This window comes from Eptatretus burgeri, chromosome 9 (assembly GCF_056783735.1).
Source record: "Eptatretus burgeri isolate ZD-2024b chromosome 9, Ebu_testis_v1, whole genome shotgun sequence".
Taxonomy (NCBI): Eukaryota; Metazoa; Chordata; class Myxini; order Myxiniformes; family Myxinidae; genus Eptatretus; species Eptatretus burgeri.
In genome coordinates, this window is record NC_140969.1 from 69,315,450 (window position 1) to 69,321,138 (window position 5,689).

Consider the following 5,689-nt stretch of genomic DNA (forward strand, 5'->3'; position numbering starts at 1 on the left):
GCTTTCAAACCTCGAGGCAGATTCTGCAACCGGTCCAGACGGCATCAGCCCACGTGTCCTCAAAGCCTGCTCTTCTGCTCTTGCTCACCCTCTCTCTGTTCTATTCACCCTCTCATTTGCCCAAGGTCATCTGCCATCTGCTTGGAAATCTGCTAACATCACTGCCCTGCATAAAAAAGGTGCAAAAACAGATCCCTGTAACTACAGACCAATCAGCCTTCTCCCAATCATCAGCAAGGTTATGGAATCCATCATCACTTCAGACATGAAATCCTTCCTCTTCTCCAATGGCTTGATTTCCAATCATCAATTTGGTTTCAGACAAGGTCACTCTACTCTGGATATGCTGCTTCTGCTCTCCCATCAATGGATGGAGGTCCTCAATGCCAGACAGGAAATCCGATCCGTATCCCTGGACATATCACGTGCTTTTGACACAGTCTGGCACCCTGCACTACTCACCAAACTCTCTTCCCATGGTATTCAAGGCCATCTCCACTCATGGCTCGCAGACTTCCTCTCCTGTCACAGTCAACGTGTGGCCATAAATGGAGTTCTTTCATCCCCTCTTCCTGTGTAGGCTGGAGTTCCTCAAGGTAGCGTTCTGGGCCCTGTTCTTTTTCTGGTTTTCATCAATGATCTCTCGGACTCTCTGGAAAATCCTCTATTTCTCTTTGCCGACGACTCCACCCTCTGCCGTACCATCTGTCATCCCTCAGACCGGCAAGCAGCAGCTTCTTCACTCACTGCAGATCTGGATAAAATCACAAACTGGTCCAACACGTGGAACATGTCTTTCAATCCACACAAATCTCACACTCTCACTATGTCTCTTCGAAAGGACCGTTTAGAAAACCCCCCCATCCACTTTCTCAACAATCCTCTGGAAGAAGTCTTTTCTTTCAAGCTTCTGGGTCTCACTATCTGCCATGACCTTTCCTGGGAAAGTCACATTTCCAACCTCGCCTCAAAAGCCAGTCGCCGACTGGGAATCCTCCGTCGTGCAAAGTCCTTCCTCGGCCCTCTTGAGCTCCTGACCACTTACAAAGCTTTTGTCCGTAGCCTGATGGAGTACTGCTCTCCCCTCTGGGCTGGTGCTCCTGCCTCCCACCTTTCTCGGCTTCACGCTGTCGAAACCAGGGCATTTAAGATCATCGGCATCTCCCGCAATGAAGCTGAGTCTTTGGGCCTCTCACTCAATCACCGCAGGTTGGTCGGTGGTCTTTCTGTCTTCTACCGACTCCTCTCCAGCCTTGCCCCCCCCTGCTCTCTCTGCGAATTGTCCCCACCACATTACTCAGGGCGGTCAAGGTCCGCCAACAACCCCCTTCTGGTAAAACTACCAAAATCACGAATCACTGCTCATCTTCACTCTTTCATTCCTCTTTTTTCCCGCCTTTGGAATAAACTTCCTCACTCTATTCTTTCCCATTCTTCCCTCCAGGCTTTCAAAACAGCTGTTCACCACCACCTCTTATCTTCCCCCATCCAAATCCTCGATCTTTTCTACCCCCGATAATCCACCCAAGCCCACTTCCTTCAATTCCCCTGCTTTCCTTCCTGAAAGTCCCTGTAATGTCCATCTTCTCTTCGCCATGTTCCCCGTCCCATCCCCATCCCTCTCCCTTCCACAGTTCACCTAATGTGTCTGTTCCCCACTGTTTTGTCCCTTCCACTCCCGGCCCTCTTGTCTCATGCCTCCTTGCTGTGAGTTGTGTGTTAGCTCTCATACGAGCCTCGACCAAGGTATACAAAAAAAAAAAAAAAACGCATAATCCGCAAAGAACAACTGTCCTTCTACCACCCAGCCGATTGTTCCCGCTAATGCAAACCATTCAACCAGAAGGCGCGTGATGTAATTGGCGGGTAAATCAAAATATGTGGAGTGTGACGAGCACTCCGCCGATCTTCGTTGGACACAGTCGTACACCAAAGCATCACCTCCAACCCAGAGTTCTCGGCCTGGTGACTCTGTCAAACAGACAAAGATTACATGATCAATTAAACATCAAATTGAACCGTCCAGACAGATTTCGGGCCATGTTTTGGTGTAGGACTATGTCCAATGGAGATCAGGGGAGTGCTCTTCACTCTCTACACATTTCGATATGTATACACACACACACACACACACACACACACACACACACAGGTACTATTACACCTGTTGGCAAAATGGCAGAATTGTTTAATTTTTTTTCGTGAAAAAATCAATAAATACGTGCAATGTATGTTTGCACCGTGTCTATTCGAGGGCTTTGATTGCAATTTGAGTTAACATATAATTATAAAGACTTTATGAGTGCATATTATGATTGCTTTGGTGAGCAGGAAATTGAAGTTTTGTGCATAATAAATTCTGGTTTTATATGCAATGCATGACTGTATGCAATAAATGTTTGTACTGTACATGATGCATGATTGTGTGGAATAAACGTTTGTACTGCAGATGACGCCACTGTATGGAGTCAATGTTCATAATGTACATGATGTACAATTGTGCGTGATATATGACACAAATGGATGGAATAAATCATTGCACTGTACTCAATACGTGATTGCGTGGAATACATTTTTGCAGCACCATACTGTGCACAATACACAAGGGATTGAAACACCTTCATAATAGTTGCCAACATTGAGAGAACAAAAAGCAGTTGTTGGATGATGGAAAGGATCCATGGTGTGAGGGGAAATGGTAGGGAAGTTTTGTAATATTTAGCTTAAATTTGTACATTCTAAAAGAGGAACACACTCTTTAATGCAAAATTAAAGCAGAATAATCACGTTTTCCTCATTAATTTAAGTTGTTCTTTTTTTCCTTGTAACTCCTGAATATGTTTTGGACCACATTGCACAACGACAGCAAGTTACCCGCACCCGCACGGGCTTTTAAACAGGGTAGGGATGGGGAAGGCAAAAATGCAAATGGCATCTTCTGTCATTGAGCCGGCAAGCTGGGAGCAACAATTCACATTTAATTCCACATCTGATACAATTTAAATGCTCGAATGGTGGTGAGGTGCTCCATTTCAAACTATTTGTTCCATATACAGTATGTAATTTTTTGATACCTAGTGTCTGGAATAAAAATTTGTGTTGGTTTTAAAGTCAGCAATCAATTGCAAATTAATAGCAGGATATGTTGTAAGGAGCAAAATATCAGCTCAAATTTAAAGTTAAACTTAGGCTTGGCTCTGCCCTATTCTCCAATACAGACTTTAGGTAGATGTAAAACATTTACCTCGTCACTGGGATGCTTGTGATCTCGCACCAAGATTCGTGCATGCACTGCGCACATGGCTCGTGCATCGGGCTAACGCAGCACAGGTGCAGTTACATCATGTCAGTCAACCAATGAGAACCAGCCTACATTTTGTGGGTCAATAATGCTCGTAAATGGGATCGCATTTGTCATTTGCTGATGCGTACTTTGAATAGTCGCCATCACCAATCAAATGCAATGAGATTACAGATTTGATTTTTCACGTAGCACTGAGAGAAACTGCACGAAGGCCGACAGAAACCTCATCACAATATGAAAATCGATCAAAAACTTCGATGAGACATTATTTTGTGAAAGTGGTATTTTTCACCATGATTGCCAAAAAAAATCAGAGGGCTGTGTAGGTAAACAAAAAGCGGTGGACTACCACCAAAAGTGGAAGATAAGGCAACTATGCTTCACGTTGGGCTGTTTCTCTTCCATTGAAAGGAATGATTTTCAAATTAGTTTTGAAGATGTGACTGAAGCACACAAAGCAACAGGTTCACTTGTACTAAATACATGAAGATATACCTTACTTGAAGCTATATATGTATGTAATGTATATATATATATATATATATATATATATATATATATATATATATATATATATATATGTATATACACACACACACATATATATACACACGTATACCAGCTGGAGTACCCGGTGTTGCCCAGGAAAAAAAATTGGAATAAGAAAGGGGTAAATTGTGGTGCTTAATATTGTTGTGGTTACCAAATTCGCAAACCACCATTCAGGTCCCTTAGGTGAGATATCTCGGTAAGTATATGTGTAGTTAGGCCCAAACCCGTTGTCTAGTGGGAATACATGTCATTTATGCGTGCTGCGACTCTTCAGGATAGCCGTTTTTCTTTTACTATCTTTATTTTGGACCAACCGCCATTGTTACCACCACCAACCACAACATCAACCACCCACCGCGGCGCCGCTTCACGTCACACCTCGCAACCGTCGCATCGCCACCGTTCTTGCGCCGCTTGTGGGTACCGGTGTTGGACTCGTGCAGGGCGCGCGCCGAACAGCGTGTACAAAACCACGGATTTTCCACTTCAAAAACGGATCAAAAACGACACACGCCCACTTTTGTTCCGTCCAATCGGTGAGCGAGGGGCGATTTGGCCCCGCCTCCAGGGCGTTGGAGGGCGATCGCGATATGCAAATTTATGGATCAAAAAGCATTCACGCCCACTTTTTCTCGGGCCAATGGGGAGCGAGGTGAAAGGTCGAAGGGAGGGGGTCAAAGATGAGAGAGCGAAGCCACGGGGCTTATATAAGCGACCGCGTTCGTCAGTCGGGAAGAGAGTTAAGACTTCGCGGGCGGTGGAGTTGGGAAGAAGAAGCAAGAAGGAGTTGGTCGTCGTCGTGTGCGTTGGAGTCGGAGCAAAAGGGGACGGAGCTGTGGAGAGGCGGCGAGGGCAGACGAGGGGGTGCTCGCGTTGTGCAGGGAGCTGCACACCAGGGAGGCCGACGGCGCGACCTGGCTGAGGTGGAGACGCTCGTCGCGGGACTCGAGGCAGAGTGGAAATCCTCTATACCCCGAGCATCAGCAACCCCCTTCTGTTTCCCCCCGCGCTGAGATAGTGCGACCAAGGGGGCCCCTTTCCCACCCCCTACCAGACACTGCCCGCGAGGCCCGCGGAGTTGAGGCACCATTGCCGCTCCGCGTCTCATCACCAGACGGGTAGGCCCGACCCGGTCTCGGCCTCAGGCCCGCCTCATCTTTGAGGGTGTTCTTTTCCTTTGCTTTGAGTGTGTGTGTTGTCGGCGCCGTCTGTGAAGTAAAATTGTATAAGTGTTGCCGTGTGCTCGCGTAATCGGTATTAGATCTGCATTGTTGCATTTGCTTTTTGTGTAAAATTGCATTGTGTTTCTTTTTCTTTTCTATGTGCTTTTGGTGGAATTGTATATGTGTGCTGTCCGTTCATCGCGAATAAATGTGCTTTGTGTTGAACTGTTTCCCGCTTCGCTTCATCATTTCTTTCATTGAATCCTCATCTTGCTTCACGTAAAGGGTTGGTAGTGGGCTGAATACGCCCGATAATTAATCGAACCGTCGAGGCCGACGATAACACCGCTCGGTTATCCCGATAGTACGGAACGGGTCGCTTAAGTGGCCCGTGTCCGAAGTCGACCTGCGGCGAGGTGCGATCGCCCGGTCTACCCTCCGTGTGGGTACTTAGGTAGGTCGAATTTGGCGAGCAACCCTATCCCACGCGGGGACTGATTGGCTCGATCGCGGTGAGACCGAAAGGTCCACCCGTGACTGGTTCCCGGCATTAGTCCGAGAGGGTCACGACTGGATTGTCCGTCCGGTGGGCGACGTGCCGCGATTCGAGTTACGTGGCCGTCAGCACGCCGGCGGGCGCGAATCCGTAACACTGGTGTCAGGTCGTGCG